Genomic DNA, 7,900 nt, shown 5'->3' on the forward strand with positions numbered 1-7,900 from the left:
GTATGACTTTGTTGGTTGGTGTGACATTATGTATCGTTAGCCAGGCGGCGCAAATAGCAAATAGGAAGTTGCCCCTGCTATGCATGAGCTGAGCAAAATGACATGAGTTCAAACTACTTCATCAGATACGGTCTGATGTAGCTGACTTACAGCACCAAGCCCTGTTGGAAACAGGAATATGATCAAGAGAATTCAACAAAATCAGTTTGCACTTTCAGAACATGTGTTTTATTTCCACAGCTTTGGGTTGAGATATTGCTGAAAAGCCTTTCCTAGGAATGAATTCAAGCAACCTTTTAATAGAGAACCATTGTGTTGGGCTCTAAATGCTTTTTAGTGGCTTAAGACCGTCATATGCGTGAATCCACAGAAATTCTTGTTTGGATTTTGCCGCTTTTGCTAGCTGTCACAAATCTCCCCAAATGTGTAAAATCCCCAAACATTCATTACGGTCATGAACACGTTGCTCGCTCCTACGCACTTTGACATTCTGTCCGTCTTTGGCCGTCTCAAACGCAGCACTCTTCTCTTCGTGGGTCATGACCCCGAAGTCCAACACGTCTGGCATTGGGACAGAAAAAGGGGGATACGTCAATCTTTGAACCTCTTCTTTTTCAATTGCCCAACGTCACATTCCATAAACTTACAATGCAGCCTGAACTTTTGTTCTTGAACTCCTCATTCTTTCCCCCCCCTTTCCCTTCTTTTCCAAACAAAGTTAAAAAAATAAATAAAAAAGCTGCTAAAACCCCTGCGTCTTGTTTCATTTGTGTGGGAGAATTCTAGTGTTCAAAGTCCCTGTGAAGTTTTTCTCCGGGCCTTGCATGTCTTTCTCCTGAAGAACCCGACCTGCTAATAGCATCCTCCTGACATCGCCCTGAAGGTCTGTCAGCATCTGGACAACGCCGTTGTGTGGCGTCACTGCTGGGAAACTGGCTCGTGTATCTTTCAACGGCCGCAATCCTCCTCCCGTCACTGCGTAGTATAGAAGGGTACAAATTTAACTACGCTATTTAAAGTCCCACCAAAAGGCCAGGCGTCCTCCGCTGTTCTGCCGAGCGTGAGTAGCTGGTTCACCACATACGGGTTCTCGCTCAGCAAAAGATTACAGTAAATCCTCCCTCCCTCCCCTCTGCAACTCGCCTCAAAAACTCTTCCCCCCCAGTTTTCGACGTCCTCCACCCACCACTCCTGCTCCCCTTCTCCTCCGAATTCTCCTTCAACTAATTATGGCCCAAAACGTGGCTCGGCTCGGGATTTTTTTTGAACCGTCGTCCACTTGGGATTCTTCTAGATGAAAGATGAGAGGGGAAAATGGAAGGAAGTGGTAGCGCCGTGTTTTCACAGGAAGTCATTATTTACTACTTTCGTTCTGCCCGCGAGGGGGCTGGAATGGCGTGGGTGTCTCTTGACCTGCTAGATTCTCAGTGCTGATACATTTGATTCCCCAAAAAATCAGTCCAGAAGAGTTTGGCCCTTTAAGTTTCTCTCTCTGTCTCTGTCTCTCTGTCTCTGTCTCTCCGCCCTACGAGGTTTTCATGTCAAGACGTCAATGTTTCACCTTCTACAAAGACAACCGGGTTGAGATCTCAGAGCGCAAACACCAGCAATCAGAGGCTTAATCCCCTTTAAACAATGTTGAGATTCCCGTCCCTGCTCTGTGTTTGTTGTTTAGCCCCAGAGTCCCTCAAATAGCAATTAACGCCGCATTGTTCACCGAGTGATACGGCGGACGTGCCTGATGCGTCTAGACGTGGAGAGATACGGCTATCTAAATTGCGGCCTGCTTTCTTGTAGAGCGCAGCGCTGGATTCCTGAGCCCATTGTTTGGGGGACAGTCAGATGCCGTGATGTGGGCCCCCGGGAGCAGATAAAATGCCCGCAGAAGGATGAGTGTTTGCTCATCGTTTGAAAGCAGGTCAGGAAACACATGGCCTCGCCGAGCGCCGATGAGCCCTCCTCGTTTCCTCTGATTCCACAGGAAACAGGGCAGGTACATACCGTAAACTGTGTCCCTGCCGGTCAGTGAGGTGGGGGGGGGCTGGGGTCTGAGTTATGGCTCTGTGTCAGCACGGGACGTCAAATCCGTATGAAAAGATGAAATGAAAGAAGCCAGTGGAGCGTAAACTGTGGCCCTGAGGTCAAGCAGAAGCTCACAACCAGTCAGTGTACCAGCTCATTCTCAGTTTATGTGGGAACAACGTATGACTGGGACACTGGACTGGATTGGTCATTGGCCTGACGCATGACGCACGCTGTCATGCTCGAGCAAACCGCCTCAAACGCTCGGGCCTCGTCATCGCCTCGGAAGGGAGGAGTCTCTCTTTCGGGCCGTGTGTTCTGTTCTATTTCTGTCACACTGCTCATGGATAGTCTCGGCCCCCGACGCTGAATGCAAACGTCAATTACGCATCCTGAGCCGGTCGTGACGACAACGCGCACCACCAGACTCCAGTTTACAGAGTTAGCTTTAAAGAGCGGTTTTGCTTTAATGGATTTTCTGAGGATGTTGCAAAATAAGTTGTGTAAGGGAGTAAGAAGGCGTGGGGCAACAAACACGTTTACAAGAAAAACGGTGATGTCACTGTTGCTTGGTTTTGTTTATTGAGGCACTAAAGAGTAACATAATCATCTGTGGTGATACATTCACTTTCACATCGACACTAAACGATCTGCTCTTAAGCTTAAATGAAACAGAAAATGTGAGAGAAGGACCGACTGGCTGCCCTTGCTCCCGTTGCCCTTCACACACACACACACACACACACACACACACACACACACACACACACACAAAGTCCCCTATCACAACTTGTCATCAAGCACTCATATCCTCACATTGTCCCAGAGGAAAGCTGACCTCCCGGGCTATAAACTGTTCCCCGCCTCCCTCTTAGCAAAGAGGGCCATGAGGTGACGGGGTTTTGCCCTCTGAGGCCAAACTCATTTCTTGGCCTATAGCGAGCGGACCGTAAATCCCACCTCGGACGTTACTTGTCCCCCTCCAGCCTTCAGCTTTGGGATGCAGCTGTGGCCTTGTGTGACGTCGGCGGGGTTAAGGGAAGGGCTGGGGGGTCGGCGGCCGGCATGGACGGGGCTGTTTGGATAGGCACGGGGCCAGGTCCGGGGGGAAAACACTCGTCTCCGTGGAGATAGCACAAGGGACTCTCTTCTGTCTTTCACTGTTTACGTTCACTAGGTCTCTCTGTCCGTCTTCTTGTGGCCCCGCAGGCTTTATCTGGCTTTATAAGTTTTGATTCATCTCTGGAGTCTGAGCCCTGAGGAATCCCTCATCACTGCTCTTATTGACGCTCGTCATTGACCCCTCATGAATTCCCATCACTCAACCGTCCTTTTCTCATTTTGTTAATCTAGAAATTAACCTTTTAACTACCGCATGTTCGTGCTAAGAAAGGTTTCTCCCCCGCGCAGCTTGTGTTACTCATCCTTTTTTATTACTTCGAGCCTGCCGTCACTCACATTCTTGATGCCTGAGTCTAAAAGGAAGTGTGTGTGTGTGTGTGTGTGTGTGTAAGGGAAGGGGGGCTGTGCAACATCATTGCCTTCGGAGGGCATCGATGACATGATCCCTTGCAAACGCCGCTGACGGCTGTGGTGAGCTGTCGTTTTCTGCGACAAAACACATTTTGTTGATTTGATTTGTTAAAAGATTACTAAACATTAGTAGGACCGGCTCTCTTTACCCATCGGGGTGTTCGGAGATACGCTGTGCATGCGAATGAAGGAAGTTGTAGTCTCAGATCTCACATTTTTTTTTCAATCCATAAATCATCTGACAACTGCAAAAGTGCCCCTTTGGTTACAAAAATGTGCCCTGGTTGATAGATAGTAAGGGAGCGCTGGCAGGTGTGAGCACGCAGGGCTTCGGGGTTGCCCCGACATAATGTAAACCTGTTTTCTGCATGCGTTCCTGGAGATGATAACCAGAGCTCAGGATTCCTGATAAGATAAGTCAGCCAACTGCAGACAAGACATGTTTCTCCTCAGGGACGGGCCCTGCTTCCTCACTATCACTTGTCCTGTTTTGTGTCGTAGTCAAGTCTAAGTGGTAAAACATGGAGGAATAAGCCGCTCACACACTCGGTTTTGGGAGAGATGGGGGGGCTTTCTTATGTAAACTATGCTCGGTTAATGTTCGGTCAAAGCCTCGGAGATCGCCGGGGAGAGAGTGAGATATTGGCATCATCATTCTGTCAATATATATGATCTGCTCTGATTTGAAGGGCCTCAATTGTCCTCCTTTAAAACGTGCTACTTTAAGCCCCTTTGTATTTTGAACAGACTTGCAAACAGCGCGGAGCAGGAGCCGCACGACGAAGGTTTGACCCAGATTACTGTTTCGGATTCAGTCACATATTGACTTGACCACAATTCCCATGAAGAAGCAAACAAACAGCATGGCATTTCGCCTCCGTGGTTTGTGTTTGAAGGTGGCAAGACTGACGCCACACGAGTTTTCCCTCATACGGGTCTCTTTTTTCTTTGCATTTGACCGCATTGCCACCTGCTGCTGTGCGTGTGGGGGCGGGATTGTATGAGCCACACTGAACAACAGGCCCAATTAACACGCACAGCTTGCATCATTATTTAGCACAAAAGCTAAAATGCGAGCTTGATACAGGCGATCTTTTCCACATCTGACAAAAAACTACACCGTTTGTCATCCTCAGTGCCCCCGTCAGCTTGATTAGTGTCTCCAACGGCCATCCAAGTGGGAGGTTTAAAAACAGGCTTTTAGTGTTTCTGGAGAGTATTTTAGTGTCTCCTATGATGTTTTACTGTTCTGCCGAGCAGCGGGAGTCTGGGAACTGCTGGGGCAGGAATGTTTGGCCTGTATGTTCCAATAAATGTTGGATCTAACCGGAGCGGACTTGTCTGTTTCAAGTGGGGGGGAAAGTGGCAAATTGTTTCCATAAATCTAAAAAAATAAATGAATACATTTTTCAGAATGATGTGGGCTGCAAACCATCTTGTCTACCAAACTTTGCAATAAAACCAACCACATGAGCTACGTTATCATTCATCCAAGAGGCTTTGCCTTTAGAAAATAACTGCTGCATGTGTTCTTAATGAACTGGACAAAGAGCTGCCTTTTGCTGAACGCATACATTCACTCTCTTTTAGCTCGATTTTGGGCTCCACCGACTCTTTAAATTTAGCATCTAAACAATATGTTCACTAGCTGGTTGATAACTTTTCGTCTGCCGGCGGTTTGGTGCTGAGCAGTTTTAGTAAGTTGGTTTCTGAGAGCTCTTTCTTCCGGCTTCCTGCTGCTGAAAAGCGGGTTGACGAGAGCGAACTGAAATGCCCGTTGCCTAGAAAAGCAAGTCCATTAGCCGAAAGAGGTGGGGTGAACTGCTGTATCTGTCCATCACAAACCGTGGCTTCAAAACCTAAAGTTACCCTTTACACACTACAATTAGTCATTTAATCTACTGCAAAAATAAAATGTTTAATTAGCGCGGCTGTAAATGGGCAAACACAACAGTTGCATTCATCTCAGCCTTATTGTGTATTCTGTGGTGATGCTCTCATGCCTGAAGGTGAAACCCCCTTCATTTAGTATGGTAATGTCCTCTGGCTGCAGGGGGTGAATCATTAGAAGCCCTGTGACCCTGATTTTAGCTTTAAAGTGCAGTTGGTTCCCATGGAGAGAAACCCTGCTTCACTCAGCGTGTTCTGAATCCTTTATAGTATAAGTTGTGTAGTTCATTCAGATCTTTTTTTGTGGGGTGTCGTCAGACCGCGGAGAGATTTGTTACATTACATTACAGGTCATTTAGCAGACGCTTTTATCCAAAGCGACTTACATTACACTTTAAACCCACGGCTTTTTCACATTCTTGCCCGGGGAGCAACTAGGGGTTAGGTGTCTTGCTCAGGGACACTTCGACATGGAACATGGGGCAGCCTGGAATTGAACCTACAACCTTGTGCTTCCCAGCACACCTTCTCTAACCCCTTTCTCTGTTCTTTCTCTGTTCTTTGTTCTTTCTCTTTAATTAATATAAACACTAAATAACTCACGGGAATCAAACTAACCAGCAAATGGTCAGCTTCTGTAGAGATCCTGTACCTTTAATTCTATCCGGAATGATCCTGTGAAGCGAGGGCAGAATTGTCCCGGTCAGCGTGGTCAGCTCGGCCACGTGTGTTGTTGTTCTGCTCTGAGCCGCTCTGGTACACTGCCAGTCCCGACTCCATGGTTTCTACTCCCCGCCGAGCAGAAGACTCAGAATCAGCAACTCGGAAACAGAACCTTTTGTGCTGCTGGGAGCATCGGCCCGCCGCGTGCAGACAGCGGGACCACAGCGCTGCTCGCCATTCATTGTGTGTCCGCTGTTCTTTTAAAGGTCAATGACCCCAAACGTTGGGCCAGCGTTTGCATCGTGATGACGCTTTAATTGTTGTTGTTGTTGTTGTTATTTTTCTCTTCTCCCTCCGTCGGATGATTCCCTGACTTCCCACGGGGGGCTTCCCAAGCCAAACAGGCCCTGGGCTGTTTGCTCTAATGTGTCTGCTCAAGCCTCGCTGTGGGAGGGGAAAGAGGAGAAAGCAGGAGGGGAAAAAGGATTCCTAAGGGCCGGAGGTTGCGGGGGCAGACACTTAAGAAGGGTTGTGTGAAAACGTGGGCCTCGCTCTCTCCCGTGGTCGCGCGCGGGAGGGGAGGTCACGGACCCACCCGCTCTAAAAGAGGGCACGGGCCGCCGAGGGGGAAAATAACAGGGCGCGCAGGCCCGAGGGCAACGGCGAGGTGCCGCCCTCTAATCACTGTCGCCTCACTCACATGTGGATGAAAAAGTACACGCTGCACACAATGAAACACAGCGGAGGAGCACACCCTGGGAACACGTGTGTACAGACACATCAGAGATGGCATATAGGCGGCGCGGTAACCATCTCTATGGCGATAACTTTGCTGGTACTTTCATCAGACTGTATTAGTGATTGATTATCCTCATGCATGAACCGTACATCCCTTAGGAGCCTGATGTTTACACATGATCCACGGTCAGGATACAGAATAATGGAAATGGTCGGCATAAACAGGTTATTTACATTATTTTAGAGATTTACTTGGTTACAGTACGGTAAAGAGAAGACAAGGCCTGCACACGCCAGCTCTTAGCAGCTGTATCTGTTCATACGTTCGGGAATAAACTGTAAAGAACCGTTATCGAACTGTTATCGTCCAGACTTAGTGGTGTGGGAAGCCTTCGGTGATGGCGAGTACCTCCATGGAGACGCTCTCCTCCGGGCTGCGGTTCTGGAGGGCGTTGAGCTGGTTCTCACTCTCCGGCTCGGCTGAACACCCGGAGGGACGGTGGGCCTCGCTTGTTTGAGGCTGCTCCATAGTGACCTCAGAGCTGTTGTCGCTTGCTCAGACGCTGCCATGCGTATCTTCAGATATGGCGCTACCTTGTGTTTGCAATGCGACACCCACTAGTCTACAGTCGATCCTCATTCTGAGAGGCTGTGATGTTTTGTCATCGATTCCTAGAGTTCCAATTTGACACCACGCAGGATTATTTTCTGGTGTGAACCGTCCTCAACGTGGGCCAATGCACACGCACACACACAGACGCACACATTCCTGCAAACCTCGCCGGTGGCAGTTGAACCACTTTAACGGCACGTACTTCCAAACAGAGCACGGCCCTTTAAATAGACCGCTGTGATTGAAACATCACTCACATGTCACGGTGGTCACAGAAAAATGTTTTTGCATTGATAGAGCTGATACATGGCCACTCAGACTTCAAACAGAGTTGGTTTATTTGAACTAGTAGTCTGTATTACTTCCCTGTCACATGACTCCGCTCATAAAGTCAGGGGTTTAAAAAGACAAAGGTGAAACAAATACATTTCACAAAGCCCG

The 7,900-nt window shown here is 48.4% G+C and overlaps 1 long non-coding RNA gene across 1 annotated transcript; it reads right to left on the reverse strand.

Moving 5' to 3' along the window:
• Positions 1-205: 205 nt before the first annotated feature.
• On the reverse strand, positions 206-7,610 carry LOC144384616 (uncharacterized). Its single transcript, XR_013451427.1, has 2 exons — positions 7,256-7,610; positions 206-561 (listed from the first exon to the last, which is right to left on the reverse strand). It is a non-coding gene; the product is annotated as an uncharacterized LOC144384616 (long non-coding RNA).
• Between the last annotated feature and the right edge of the window lie 290 nt (positions 7,611-7,900).

The sequence above is a fragment of the Gasterosteus aculeatus genome, chromosome 11, assembly GCF_964276395.1.
Source record: "Gasterosteus aculeatus chromosome 11, fGasAcu3.hap1.1, whole genome shotgun sequence".
NCBI classification, from domain to species: domain Eukaryota; kingdom Metazoa; phylum Chordata; class Actinopteri; order Perciformes; family Gasterosteidae; genus Gasterosteus; species Gasterosteus aculeatus.